The sequence below is a fragment of the Myxocyprinus asiaticus genome, chromosome 13, assembly GCF_019703515.2.
Source record: "Myxocyprinus asiaticus isolate MX2 ecotype Aquarium Trade chromosome 13, UBuf_Myxa_2, whole genome shotgun sequence".
NCBI classification, from domain to species: Eukaryota; Metazoa; Chordata; class Actinopteri; order Cypriniformes; family Catostomidae; genus Myxocyprinus; species Myxocyprinus asiaticus.
The window spans coordinates 15,552,513-15,568,867 of NC_059356.1; the positions used below are offsets into that span (position 1 = coordinate 15,552,513).

The following is a 16,355-nucleotide window of genomic DNA, read 5'->3' on the forward strand; positions in this document are numbered from 1 at the left end:
AATCAACTAACTGAAAGTTCAGTGTTTTAAGCGTGTAGCAGAATCACTGAATTAAATCTCAACCAGTGTGGATCGGGTTTCACATGCAATTTTCTCACACTCGTCTGCTGTTGTCTGCACATAGGAAGTATCCTTTAATGAAAGGTACTGGAAGAGAAATCACATTTGCTTTGTTCTACAGCCCTGCTCCTGTTCCACCATCACGCAAACCCCACCCATGCTGATGTTCTTCTGCTTTCTCATGGGATGTGTGTGTCCCATGTGTGTGTGCTCAGATTCTAGACGAACCGATTTTTGGGATAACACTGTACCATTGTGCAAATGTGACCCGCATATGTCTCTCGTATGCATCGGTTGTACATGTGACAGTTGTGGGGGTTATGATAAGAGAGTGTGTTTGGGGGGGGGGGGTTGAGGGTGTGAATGTAGAAGGGGGAACATCCACAAAAGGAAACAGGCACCCACACAGATGAACAAAGCAGTCTTGATTGCCTTTTGTGATACCGATTATGGTCTGGTACCTTTTATCAAACAATTATGGAGGGGATAAGAAACGGGTCGGGGGAGAACTGAATATTAGAAAGTGGCCAGCAATGTTGGGGAACCTACTTTAAAACTGAAGCTTGCCAAGCTATAAGCTACTAATGATTTAAAATAGTCCTAGTTAAACAACAGTAAAGCAATTATTTTGAAAAGTTTGCTACACTACAAGCTACTTACCAAAAGAAGTTAACTGCTTTAGAACTACTTAAGGTGGTAGCCTAATATCTTTAAAAATAGCTTCAGGATTCCCACCCTTTTTGACCTATGAATTTCCATGACTTTTCCAGGCATTTGTGATTACTAGATTTATAAAAAAATAAAAATAAAAAAAAATAAAAATAATCACATGCTAACGAATCATTTAGATTTGTGAACAGCTTCAACTAATTCGTTGAAACTAACTGACTCAAAAGAATGATTCGCCGACAAATCAGACATTGCTATTGCTTACTAGCATGTTTTAGCTACTCTAAACAAGTGCAATAGCTTATAAAATATTTTAGAGCAGAGAAAAACTAGAATAGGCATTTACTGTAAAAATGTCAATGACTTTTCCATGACTTTTGAGATTTGATTAATTCCCATGACCTTTCCAGGCCTAGAAAACAATTTAACAATAAAACAATTTTAAAATTCCCTGATATTGACAGGTTTTTCATGACTGTGGGAACCCTTTAGCAGTATATAATCAGTTTCTATAATAGTGTAATTTAATGATTGCAGTCTTTTTCTGGCCCAAAATCAAAAAGTGCATTTACATGCACGATCTTACACCTATTACGTTTAATAAGCTGTCAACGTTTATGTCATGTAAATGCATTAAGCGGCTTTCCATAATCGGTGTAAGGCCATAAAGGGCATAATAATAAATTGATCGAAATGGGTAGATTTTTGAGTTACACCGTTTTCGCATTGCATGTAAACACATTAACCAATGTTCTTACCGGCTTATCCAATGTGTACCAAAGTGTTTTCATGGCTTGACATCAAAAACAGAGAATAACCTGATTATTTCAAATTTAATGTAAACACTGATTTTTTGGCTTTGTCGGACTGTTTAAATAAGATGATTTTTGGGAGTAATCAGTGCATTGGTGTGCATGTACTGTAAATGGGTCAAATGAGGGTTTTGAATGAATGAATCTCAATTAGGGTGACTTAGGCCTACTACTAAAAAAAATACTAGATTATAACTGGATCACAAACATAAGTGATGAACAGCAGCAGTGCACATATCCAAAAATAATAATTTTTTGGGAGCCAATTGAAATGCCCTAATGAACCAATTTACTAAAACAAATCAGATTTTCCATCGCTACATATGAGAGCGAGAGGACATTTGAAAACGTGGTTGATTATTGTGTCTATTTAACTCGTTCAGTTGTAAATCTGTGTGCGCAATATTATAAGCATGCTTTTGTCGCTCTGCAAAACTTGTTGCAAAAAAGTAGCTTGTCAATGGAAAAGCTAGGTTTTGAAAACAACGAAACTACTGTCACACTACTGATGAATGTAGATAAGTTATTAGCATTGCTACTTTAAATTAGTTTCTCTCCAACAATGGTGGTCAGGCTATAAGAAAGATCTTAAAAATCTATTTTGAAAATTCTGGCCGTTAAATGAGACAAATATACTTTGTATAAAATGTCAATATACACAAACACAAGTACTGGCCTTCAAAAAATGTGCAATGATTTCCCGTCTTTCCCAGACACTGCAGCTGACATATTACTGCACAAAGTCCCTTTGGGACGATAGAGACTGGATTGCCTCACACACACGCCGTCTGTTATGGTAAAAACCAAAAGTCTTACTTCCCCCTCTCTGAAACTGTAGTCCAAGTCTGACTGGTATACTTTGCTCTTTGTCATTTTATTTCCCATCAGGTCGGGTTCAGTCATTGATCCGAAGATGATCAAAGTCAACCAGCTAATCAGTGCAGTATGTTACATCCAGAAAGGACTGGAAAATCATATCATGCAGACATTTAACTGTATTACTTGCACAGCAAGCCATACATCTAATATACTACACTGTCTGAAAATGTTTTTTCTGCAGTGTTGTGTTCCTGTGTCCACATCTCTCTTCTCATGGTCAAGGGAGATGAGACCTAGCTGACTGATTACGCAAACCCATCGCTTTATTTGACTATTTAAGCGAAGTGAGAGACAGTTTCCCTCCAGAAAATCAACATTTTGGTCCAAATGTTAACCACAAGTTACACAAGAATACTAACGGTTTCATTTCATTACAGTTAAAAGACAAGATCAACTTGTGCAACTTCTGTTTTACAAAATGACTGCAAAAAAAAAAAAAAAAAAAAAAAAAAAAAAAGTCACTTCAGTAACGTCCCACAGGAGAGCACAAAGCCAGGCCATTCTCATGCTAAAGGGCCCAGTGTAGGCAGGATCCATCTCTTTTCTGCCTCTCATGGACATTCATGACTTGGAATTAACATGAGGATGGGTCTGATCCCATCACAGATGCCACAAGTGAAAGAACAGGTTTGATGGACAAAGCCCCCCCTCCACAATTTAATCTGCCAAGCTCTAGTGAGCAATCCAGCTCTTCATTCCAACAGGGGTTCCTCGGTGGGTTTCTTCCAGGTGCACAAACAAAGGCAGTCAGGGTTACAATACACTGTCTATCAAGAGAGGGTGGGTGTGCGGGTCTGGCATGCCCTTATCTCCCCCTCAATACCTACTCAAAACGTAATGCAGTTGGATGTACTGATGCCACATTAGAAAACCATGACATGACCACATCACTATATATACAGCACTTTCTGGAGTACTTCAAGCCACAAATCATTCAGAAATGTTTTACAGCTCACTAAAACAAAAAAGATCTCTAAGCCTCTTTGTAGCTAAATGGTGAATATTATCATAACATGGGAGAGAGGCAAAAATACTGGCTTAATGTTGCAAGGTTTCTGTACTTCTAAAAGCTGCAACCTCATTTCCGTGCCGATTAGTAACTTTGAAGATAAATCAACAAATAAAAACAACTGTTGCCTAAGACATATTACAGGAATAGTTATGCAAAAAAGACAGTTCTGTCAATATTTAGCTACTCACTTCAAGTTGTTCCATCCCTGTATGACTTACTTTCCTCTCTGGGACACAAAATGTGCATTTTTGAAGAATATCCTGGACCACTGTTTTCCATATAATGAAAGTGAATAAGGACTTTCGAGCTCCAAAATGAAAAAAATAAATATCATCCAAACAACTTGTGTGCTATATTCCAAGTCTGCTGAAGCCATACAACAGCTTTGTGTGAGCTACAGTCCAAAATGTTATGTTTTTTATTATTTTATTTATTGTTTTATTATTCATTCCGATCCTATTAATTAGTCAGTTTATGCAATTAGCAAATGTAATATTCACTGTGCATGGTGTGTATTATTAGTTTAATTCTTCTTCTATGAGAAAATGTGATTGCTACTGTGCACATGCCATCTGTGGTTGCTGGACTACTGTGTGCACTGTTGTTATTTTCTATTATATTATATTTTCCTAATACAGTAACAATTTCTTTGTGCAAATAAATTACTAAAATTTGGATGGCTGAACAGAAACCAGAAGACACTGCGATCTAGCATTTATAACATAAAAACATTTTTTTATTTAAAAAATATATATTATTAATCTTACAATTTTAAAGTTTTGTGTAACATTGAGTAAATATAGCTTAGTGCTAAGTAAAGTGAATAATTTTTTCCCCAGAAATTTTATGTACATGCTATTTATTACATTAAATTGCTTCAGAGTCGGTTGGACCTCTTTTACAATACTTTTACTGTCATTCTTTTTTCATTTTTGACAGCCCCAGTCCCAAAAAAGCAGCCATACTCTTCCAAAATTCCCCGTTTGTGTTCCATTGAAGAAATTAATGCAGATTTGGAAGTACATGAGGGTAAACGATAACAGAATTTTCAGTTTTTGGACGAACTAACACAACATATTACAAAAACACTGTTCTGTTGCTGTTCTGAATAATACATCTGACAGTTGTGTACACCTGCATTGATGTTAAGCTGGATTTGTTGTTGCACTGTATATGGTAGATTTATAACAGTGATTATGCACAGATGCACAACATGAATAGCAGGAGGGACCTTTAAGCTCTTCCATTTGCTCATGATTCCAAAACTCTATCTGTCCTAAAATGGACAAAGTCTTTCCCCTGACTGAATCGCTCCTCAGTAAATATTTAGAAAATCTCCCTTGAGCCTTGACTACATGTGTCTGTGCAACACAGACAGATTAGACTATGTGACTGCGTTGTATACAACATAAATTTATGGGATGTGTTTGGAATGGTCTTAACACTAAATATGCAAGCTACTGTTTGTACAGTTGCATCGAACAGCCAGCAAGAAAGTCTAAATGACTGGTGCATGCATGTTGTGGAGAAGGTTAGCAGACAGAGCAAAAGAAATGTATTACTGCGACACTCCCAGTTCTTGGCACCAAAACTGAAAGCTCCATATTGCCAGCTGTGAGTTGTAACTTGCTCACCAGCAGCCTCCAAAACAGAGGCGTTTATTTTGTCCCAGTTGCCACACCCAGCAAAAGTGTTTTTCAGCTGAGGAAAGATGGCATGCTGCCTTATAACATTCAATGCAAACCCTGCAGCTTCGTAATCCCTGACCTCTATTAATTTCACTACACATCTCGGCACATATGCATGATGATAGGCTATTATTGATTGGTGTGATTGGAAAAAATTGCTGCCCTGCTTTCACAGACATGCATTGATCCCTGGGTGCCAACAATTCTTAGTTCACCCTGAAAAACCAAACATATCGGTTTGCCATAATGCTTTCCAGTACAATTTTCTTTTGTATTAAATTACTCTTGCTGACATGATGGATTCAGGCTTCCTCAGAGATAGTTCTCTCAGGAGGTCATGCAAGAGCTCAGCGCCCATTGCCAAAATGATAAACACAAGAGTCCTTGAGGGATTGCTCTGCCCACACTGTGACCTGGACCCACCCTTAAACTCTCATGTTACCAAGCCCAAGAATCCCACACTTCCAGCACCCACCATGGCCTGCATATTTATTTGTCCTTCCGTTTACTTATATGTGTTTATTTATTCATTTTTTACATATAGCTTTGCTTCTCATGCACTCTTCACACTCCTTCCTCACCAATGTATAATTTAGCCTACATGTGTGACCTGTGAGCTGGGTCGCTGGAACCACGAAGAAAGATGTTAAAATATTATGTTGGCTCGGATTAAATATGCCTGGTATAGACTACAGTTTGCTTTAGTTTTACCACCTGATATTTTCAATAGATAAATAAGCCTTTTTTTGCCTTCCAACAGGATGAATATCAATTAGGTTTCACAACTGGACAGTCTAGGAAGATTACCTGCCAACATCAGCACCAGCTACTTTATATTCATGAGCTCACCCTTTCCCAAGTAGTAGTAGTAGAAGATGTAGACAGCACAACTCGCCTGTCATTGGTTCGACCCCCCTAAAAGTAATTCCCGAGCCATTACCTGTGAGAATACAAACCCTAGTAATGGGGAACAATTTTTGTTCTGAAACATGTTTCAGTGACAAAGTTGAAACATAGGTCAGGTGTATTTAGAAGAAAGCATCATGAAAGGTAAAACCAAAATAGTTGACCAGCAACCTCATTATGACAGTGAGATTTCTGTGATAACGACCAGTACCACTCATATCTGAAGGCTGTGTTGTTTCAAGAGACGACTTGAAATTCATTGTGACGTTGAGTAATTGCGTCTAAGGCACAAATGGTTGTTGTTTTTTTTTACTAGTGATCAACCGATATTGTTCTTTTAGTAGTCAATATCTTAATGAGTGGTTGTCAACTAGTTTTGCTTCAGGACCCAGATTTTACTTTGGACATTAAGTAGTGACCCAACACAGTAAAAAAAAACGTAACCTGTATTTATATGTAGTCTGGGTCGCGTTTTCTTTTATCTTGCATAATTTTGTTCATGGTTTTCAAGTATAAAGGCTAGTCCAGTGACATTTTTATTATTATTATTTGTTGTTGATGTACTTGCCCTTATGTTTACAGTGCAAAGCCATATTAGCATAGGAGAGACCATGGATGGCTCCTCAAAACTGTGGTTAGGTCCATTTATCTAGTCTTTTTACAAATAAAAATGTGTAGTATTTATAATGAATATTTAGTTTCATAAATGTTCAGAAACTTCCACTACTGTTCCCACAGCTGTAATAAAATGAGGTCTAAAGGATTTTACACAAATGTTTATTTAATGTGACACTATACCAATTTTGTCAAAATTCCAGTTACTACTGTAAAAACATGATTAATTTTATTAAGGATGATGATTTGGTACATGAAATAAATTTGAAAAAGCTTTATTTTGGTTCATAGCACAGTGTTGCTCTTTTCCTCTTCAGTGCTGTTCAGCATGTTGGAGCAATTTACTGTTTAAGAGGTTTGACTTCCTCTATAGCACTTTAAACTAGACATTTCTCACTAGAATTCAAATGGTTGCATCAGTTTTGTGGTCTGCGCCGTGGTATCGAGGGAAGCTCGGTTGATGTGTGCACGCACAAGGTACAGTAGGTTAGAGCAGATTAGATCATTGCCGCGAGTGGTTCTGTGATGGTTCATGCCACATTCGCACAAAAACCAGGTATCTACTGCACCATGCAAATGCACGTTTCAGATAAGAAGCATATTTAGTGCCCTGGCATTAAATGTAGCATTGTTCTATGCCATTGTTCTAACCCTGGCATTGTTTTTCTCAATTGTCTGCAACTCCATCCGAAAAAACCTGTGACCCCTTTTTGGGTTGCGACCCACCAGCTGAGAAACACTGATTTAGATAGCACTGTGGACAATGGCTGGTAAAATGTTGATAAAAAAAATAAAACATTTCATGAGTTGCGAGTGGGGTCGCCAATGGGGTGGCCAGGCTTCCTAGCTCTGCCCCTGATTCATTGACAAGGCTGTTGTGGATTTTGGATCTGACACTAGATGGAATTACTATTTTTGACTATATTTTGACTATCTGCACAGTTATCAGCCAATCCCGATAAACTCTAAATGTCCAAATTTGATTAATCCGCCTTTGCCGATACATAGGTCTACCACTGTCTTTTACTAAAATAAAAATCAAGCCTCTCATATAGACATGGTTTGAGAGTGTGAACATGAGCGAAGAAAGCCGGTGGTGGTCAGTGGAGGCAGCGTGGCTGGTTTTGTTCTGGTTTAATGAAGCATGGCATCACATGATGCCAACACAGGCTACATGCTGCCCATATCAGCTTCAGTCTACAGATTGGTTCACAGTGTGATGAAAATCTGCTGTTTACTACACCCCACCACCACCCGAATACAAGCCACCACACCCCAAACAAGAAACTCTGCTCTCTTTCTCAAGAGCCATAAATGTATCCAACACCTGATATTCCTGCTCTTCTTAATTTCCCACTCTGCTAATAATGTTTCCATCCAATAAAAAAAAAAAAAGTTAGCTCTCCTTTATAGCATTCAGAAATTCCCATGTGCTTCTGAATGCACTATTTGAAAACCCTGATGCAGTCACAGAGCAGACAAGATAATGCAATCATTCAATTTAGAGCTTTTAGAAAAATATTGTGACCACACACACACACACACACACACATTTCACGTCCATGGTTGAGAATGATGGATGAACACCACTCAATGTGATAATCATTGTTTCCTCCCACATATCTGCTTATCTCATAAAGGTAGGCATCATGTACCACAAAAGCAGATTACAAAACATCTCAACCCCTTTCCTTTTTCTTGCACTGGAGAGAAAGTGCGATTGTATTAAAGAATCACATGTTTTGTCACTACCTCATTGAGGAGTTTTCAATGAATGCTTATCTTTGACTGAGGGAAGGGATGCATTTCATAGCTTGACCTGAATTCAGAAGCTGTTGTAATGGCTTTTCAATATAGCTCTGCATAAAAGGCGAGACAAAAATCAGTAAATACATTAGAGCTCACCTAAATCTGTACAATTGTCTCATTCCATAACAAAACAGAGTTAACAGCCAAAGCAGAATATTAAAGGAATATTCTGGGTTCAACACAAATTAAGCTCAACATCATCATGACAAAACAAAGTTGTAAAATTAAATATAACTTTACATGGAAAAGGCTAATAAGCTATTTTATTACACAAAATCATTTAAAATGCATAATGTTTATGTCTTGTAGTTATTCTTTTGAAAGAGTGAGTATTTTAACGTTTACGGATTGGCCCCATTCACTTCCATTGTTAGACAGGAAGGGGGAAGTTGAAAATACTTTTGTGTAATACTTTCAACATGCTGTCAATTGAGCTTAACTTGTACTGAACACAGAATATTTCTTTAAAGTGCAATATTAAAATTTGTTTTAATTTCGCACATCATTTACTCACCCTCACCTTAATGTTTTTTCTTCAGTGGAACATAAAAGATGTTAAGCAAAATGTCCATGCTACTCTTTTCCATGCAGCCAGCTATTTGTTTTATTGACAAACTCTAAAAAAAATTAACCTTAACAGCAATGTCATTGGTTCTCACGTGTCACGTGACCAGATTTGAATGTGCGCAAGCGCAAATGAGATATGTGGGTAAGATTAGTCAGCAAATAATTACTTAAAATTCAGTCTGTTCTTCACAAAAAACTGCAGTACAGTTTCAGAAAAAATGGAATATAGTGCTCTGATCGTATGGACCAATTTTATGGTGCTTTTTTGTTCTATTTTTAACTTGACAGTATAAATCGCCAACCACTTACGTTGTATGGAAAACAGCAGCTTGGATGTTCTGCTCAATATCTCATGTCGTGTGCGGGTGACATGAAGATGAGCAAATGACCACAGAATTTTAATTTATGGGTGAACTATCCCTTTAAGAGACAGAACTAGCATCAAGAGCACTCGGTGCAGCATAATAGAGCCTTTTGTCTTATTAATACATCCTTTAAGAACAATGCCATCTTTACGTTGACTGATGGACAAATCCCTACGGCGGCTTTTGCAACGACTACAAATGTTGCAAATAACCCACAGTGCCATGAGCACAGCAAGAGCCCGTCCCTATTGACAAATGAAGAACTTCTGCAATACACATGAAGTCCTGCACGTCTGGATGACTGTTTGACTGCACGCATACATGTTAAACATTACATTAATGAACAAACAACCGTTGGGTACTTTCTCCTATTTTATGCAAAAACCTTTTGGAGCGTGACACTTCAAAATCCAATCCTAACCTATTTAAAGTGACACTGGTGGAATATGCATGTGTCGAGAGCTTTGATAAGGGACTCTATATGTGAGATAGTCTTATCAGCGAGTTCTTCACATCAGTGCAAGCCAGAGAGATCAATGACTGAGCTAAATGTGATAGAAACGTGTCTCTATTGACAAATAAACGCGTCACAAGTTACTGTTAAAGTAAAGTGTGAAATATATCCTTTATGTTTACATAGGGATGGTCATTAAAGCAAAATATATCCATTAAAATACAGTATTACGTTTATGTTGTACTACTACAAAAATAACGAAGAGGTTAACACATTGAAGCACCAAGGAACGTTTTCTTGCGTTATGGATGTGAGATGTTTAGTTTAATACTGACTTACCCCATGTGCGATGCCCGGCAGACAGAAGAAACGCGTGCCGCTCTATTTAATATTCTTTCACAAAGTTCATATGAGACTCCGTAATTCCGATGCGAAAAGGTTCCGATTTGGGGGAGCCAACAGTTGCAACGGAAACGGATTCTTTAGGAGTCAAAACTTTCGTGGAGCAATGGGCATTAATTGAATCGATAGTGAAGCCATGGCTATGATAAACGCCAAGGACAAATCAGTCTTCTTCGCTTGTGTTGAAAGCTTCAAGACGCGTCAGGTACGACTGTACTTTCCGTAAAATTCAGAAATCTGTTGTAGGGTAATTCCACGCGCTGTTCGATTGCTGCTCTCACGGACTCGCCGAACAACAGCTTCAAGAGTTGCGCGCGGTGACACAACCACGTAATAGACACACGCGCGCGCACACTCGCACGCGCCCAAGGACTCTACAGAGCTTTCTTTCCCAGTCCAGATCAGGGTGCCAAAGTAATGATTTCATCCCCCTGTTCACTAAAAACATTTATTACAAAAATATATAGAATTGCAGACGGTCTCCAAAGATGTTTGCACTGGTCAATGAGTGAATATGTTCAGAATCGAAAAGTCACGTTTATCAAACTATACTATATTATTCTCTCTCTCCCCAGGGTACAAATGAGGTCCAGATGTTCGGTTGTTGTTGTTGTTGTTGTTTTTTCGTCTTTTTTTTTTTTTTTTGGTTCCACTTACTCTCGCGCTCTCCGTTGTTGTTGAGAGTTTTTCCTCGTTTTTCCTTTCTCACGTTTGTGTTCTTTAGAATATGTTCAAACTCAGCTGCAAACTACGCATGCGCATCATTAAGCTGACATGTTTCAGTGAACTAAGACCTTAATGTTGAGATTGCTTGTGGTCAGACGTAAATCTACATCTGGCTTGACATCTGTCTGCCGTGTGTGAACTAAAAGGTGACACCTTTGCTGAGTCACTAGCCTATGCTTGTCCGTTTGGTTTCCTTTTCTTTTTTGTAAGTCAGTGATTTCATATGCATTGATATTTGTTTTGTTTTGAACACGTTTTGCCTCAGGTGTGTGCAGCTTGGTCTAGGCTTGTTTGTCATTGGGGCTGTGTTGTATCGTGTTCGCGGGAAGAGGGCAGGTATTACATATTTGCATCACTGAGCACTGAATTCATCTGTGAGCCTGTTAGTAAAAGGCCCATTTTTATGAGGACCATGTGGTTAATTGTACCGTTTTGCCGATAAGCCCTTCTAGTAAATATGGAAATTGGTGAGTCATGAATAACGAAAAATCCACCACAAAGCAATTCCTATTGCTGTTTCAGTTTAACTATAACTTTGTGAGGCAATTTCACATTTTACAAACCAGTTAAAGGAACAGTTCACCCAAAAATGAAATATTTACTCACCCTCATGCCATCCAAGATGTGTATGACTTTCTTTCCTCTGCTGAACACAAACATTTTAGAAGTATATCTCAGCTCTGTAGGTCCATGCAATGGCCAGAAATGTAAAGCTCCAAAAATCACATAAAGTCAGCATAAAAGTAATCCATAACACTCCAGTGGTTTAATCCATGTCATCTGAAGTAATATTATAGATCTGGGTGAGAAACAGATAAATATTTAAGTCCTTTTTTTTTTTTTTTTTTTTACTAAAAAATTTCACTTTCACTTCCACATTCTTCTTCTTTTGTTTTTTGGTGATTCACATTCTCTGCATATCGCCACCTAGTGGTCAAATATGAAGATTTATAGTAAAAAAAAATTAATTAACATTAATACTGATCTGATTTTCATCCACACCTATCTTATCACTTTTGAAGACATGGATTTAACTACTGGAGTTGTTTTGATTACTTTTTTACATTGCTTTTTGGAGCACCAAAGTTTTAGTCACCATTCACTTGCATTGTATGGTCCTACAGAGTTGAGATATTCTTCCAGAAATCTTTGTTTGTCTTTGGCCTACACATCTGGGATGGCATGAGGGTGAGTAAATTATGAGAGAATTTTAATTTTGGGTGAACTATTCCTCTACGTAAGGAAATATGATTCTCCGCGATAGTAGACTTTGCTTTGCATGGAAAAATGAACCATAACAAAAGTCAACGGATATCTAAAACTGTCTGCATGGATTCAGAGGTTTCGCTACCATATATTTTGAGACTTCAGTTTGAACTCTGCATTTCTGTGAGTTTGGGGGAGGGGTCAGGAACCCTGACCTCACTTCCTGTGGTGACTTCTCAAGCCATGCATTGTCTGTGAGAATGTGACAGGGCTCCTGGGACTCCTCCACATCTGGCAGCTGTTTCGACCACCTCCATCCCTTTCCACCCCCAGGATGATCTATGTACAAAAAAATCTAAACTATAGCCACAAATTTGCCGCAAATGTGCCACTTGTTATTTTCACATGCAAATGAGCTTGTGATTCGCTGCAAATTTTTGCCGCAAGTTTGCCACAAAGCTCATTTGTACTTGAAAATGATCTGTGGTGAGTTTGCGGCAAATTTGCAGTAAACTCAATTTTTGTAAGGGTGTTCCTGGTACTCATCTCATGAACTCCTCCAAAATTTTTCAGCCGGATTGAACTTCTCCATTTATAAGCACTGTTACATACCTAACACATGGTACATCAAACGTAGTACCTGAAAACAGCTTGTGACGCGTATTTGGTCTGCCACAGCATAGTTTCCACCATCAGGTTTACCCATTGAAGTTCCGGATTTGATGTGGTTTGTGTTTGTGCTGTGCTAACGTATTTTGCGACCTTCAAAGGCATGGTGGTCATTTTGAGTTCCTCTGAAAAAAAAAAGAGAACAATTTGGAATCGCTTTAGGCATCTTTTAGGGGATCCTTTCTGTTTATGAGAAATACTACAGTTGCATCAGTGTCATTCTCACACATGCTAGCTGCTCAGACAGGGTGCTGCTAATTTTAAATTGCCGCTTACATTGGCAAAGTCATTAGATGTAGCTTTTCTTCTTTTACAGTATGTTTGAATAAGAAAAGGCCGTATCCTCTGTTACTCTACTCTAAAAACTGTCCAAGTTTAGAACATATTGGAATAATTGATAACACTTTACAGTAAGGCTCTATTCATTAACATGAATTAATTCATTAAGTATTATGAACTAACAATGAACAACATTTTTTACAACTTTTAATAATCTTAACATATGTTAATGTATACTTTTATGTTAAAAGAATTACATATGTTGAAATTAACATTAACTAAGATAAGATTAATAAGTGCTGTATTGTTAGTTCATGTTAACTAATGTATTTGACTAATGTTAACAAATACTACCTTATTGTAAATTCTTAACAAATAATTTTATTTATAAAGTTATTTTTTATTGCAAGAATTATTATCCTTCACTGAGACTCCATATTAAAGGAATATTCAGAGTTCAATACAAGTTAAGCTCAGTTGACAGCATTTGTGCATAATATTGATCACCACAATAATTAATTTCGACTCATCACTCCTTTTCTTTAAAATTAAGCAAAAATTGAGGTTGAAGTGAGGCACTTACAATGGAATTGAATGGGGGCCAATTTTTTATGCTAAAATAGTCTCTGTTTCAAAATTATAGCCAAAAGACTTAAACAATATGCATGTAAACATGATTTTAGTGTGAAAAAATCATTTACTAACCTTTTCTGTGTAAAGTTATAGCCAGTTTTACATCTTCGTTGCCGTGACAATGTAACATCAACAAACCCTAAAACCCTAAAATGAATAAAAATGACAATTTAAACAACTTTACAGCTCAAATAATACACATAAGAATTAAATGTAAGTGCTTTTATAAAATTATAAGCTTCACATTATACCTTTATTGCCTTTATACCCTCCAAAAATTGGCCCCATTCACTTCCATTGTAAGTGCCTCACTGGAACCTAAATTTTTGCTTTTTTTTTTTTTTTTTTTAATGAAAAGACGGGACGAGTTGTGCTACAAATTCTGTTGAATGAGCTTACCTGGTATTGAACCTGGAATGTTCCTTTAAAGCCATGTCCACACTAATCTACTGTTTCTAAGTTTGAAACCTTCGTTTTCAGTTTTCTTACTGAATTCTAACAATTCATTGGTGAATGCTAGTTTCATTTCTCTCGTATCAGTCTGTGTTTTTTTCTTCCCATGTAATAGAGGAATTTCAGCTCAAATCAATATTTTGTGTCCATTTACAGTATTTATATAATTGGTAAGTAGCTGTGTAAAAAACAGGATAATGTCCAGTCAGCCATTCATTATCGCAAAGTAAACCCCAAAAGGATGAACAGGACCCTGATGCGAAGCGAAATGGCAATAATGACCTTACATGATCTTACATGGTCCTTTAAGTATCTGGTATCCTATTGTGCTATCAGTTATCACTGTACACGGAAGTTAAACAGAATATTCAGGGTACTTATTTAGTCAGAGGAAACCGTTATAAGAAAGATAATCTGGTTGTAAAATACAGAACCGTTCTCACATTCACTTCCCCTCCTATACAGAGCAGAAACACCACACACATTGGCTTAACTCTTCCTCTTTTTCCATCTTCATCACAGATCAATTATATTTTTAGAGCATCGGAACATTCTCTTTCTGTCATGTGCTCGGTTATCCTGTGATCCAGTTAGACCCATGAGCTTGAGTGATGTCTTGTGATGTTATTCATTGTGTGATGCACAGAGAGTCTAATTATCCATATCTGTTTTCATCTAAGAGGCTAAACCAAGCAGTACAGGCCAAGTTATATTATGCTCAGTTCATTTTTCAGTTGAATAAAAAGATATATAATACGTGAAGGTTATATTTGGGTGCAGATTGGATAAATGGTTAAATGAAAACCTAAAATAGAACTAAATTAGAGGAAATTACTTTTTTTATATTGAATTGTTAAAAAAGCAAGCAAGCAGAATAGAAAGAGATTCCACTCAGACACTTACTGTTTTTTTAAAATTTAGACTTCCGGGTTCAGTACAAGTTAAGTCCAATGGACAGCATTTGTGGTGTAAAGTTGATTACCACAAAAATCGAGATCGAGATTACAGTGAGGCACTTACTGTACAGTATAAGGCAGAAATGTGAAACTTTTAATGTTATAAAAGCCCTCGCATTAATTCTTCTGTTTAAAATGTTATATTATTTGAGCTATAAAGTTGTTTAATTATCATTTTAAGGTCATTTAAGGGTTTACAGCGTTACGAAGTTGCAACGAAGTAGTAAAATTGAATAAAACTTTACACAGAAAAGGTTAGCAGGCGATTTTATCACATTAAAATCATGTAACATGTATATTGATTATGTCATGTGGCAATACTTTTGAAACTGTGAGTATTTAAACATTTACAGATTGGTCCTGGCAAACCTGGTACAACATGTCTTGACATGCTTGATGTTTGAATATTCACATATGCAAATTATATTTGGGGGGTAGGGGGATTATCAGTGACTGACTAGCAAATTTTTTATCTGATTTTGACACTTTTTTTGATTAAATAAACTGTAGGTATGTAGCACTTTATCAGCTCGCATCCTGGAGACGGTGCGCAACGGCTTAACCCGTCCGTGTTGCACATGGTCCATAACAATGTTCGGCCACCCACCATCCCCCTGCTCTAACGTCTGGTATGACACAGCATTCCTCCTCGCCTGAAGTTCATCCAGTTATTGCACCGTCTGCGTCTTATTATATTGTCTATTCCCTGTCAAACACCAGCCATATTGACAAAGACAACACATTCATAAGAAGTTGGAAGTGTAAATGGACTGTTTGCAATGAAAAAGAAGAATAAAAATGTGGACTTACATTCTTTTCTTTTGTGCATCAACTGTGTCCTCGTTATATGTCTGGCATAAACCATGACCTATAGTTAGTTTAACACAAATCTCATAAATTTTTGTTTCATAAAACAGTGGTTGTCCGGGACATAATTTGATGTTCCACAATAGGGGTGGTGGATTCTCCAAATTGCAGATGTCGGAACTGAATTGATATTTTGTACTGTAAACAGACGTGCTGCTGAAACGTCTTAGCGCAATGACCTATTTCTCAGGAAAATAGTAAATTGCACTTTGCGCCACTTCATTAACAAACAATACACCCACAGTTTGCGCAAGCACTCCCACCCATGCCCACTTGTGCTTTGCACTGAAAATTGCACTTAGAATGAGCACGCTCACAAAATTGGATA

General features: G+C 37.3%; 1 protein-coding gene across 1 annotated transcript in view; it reads right to left on the reverse strand.

Moving 5' to 3' along the window:
* LOC127449968 (sphingosine 1-phosphate receptor 2-like) overlaps nt 1-11,076 on the reverse strand; it is a 33,501-nt gene extending 22,425 nt beyond the window's left edge. The window contains exon 1 of the mRNA XM_051713627.1: nt 10,176-11,076. The gene's annotated coding sequence lies outside the window, so the exon portion shown is untranslated. The remainder of the gene's footprint in view (nt 1-10,175) is intronic.
* Between the last annotated feature and the right edge of the window lie 5,279 nt (nt 11,077-16,355).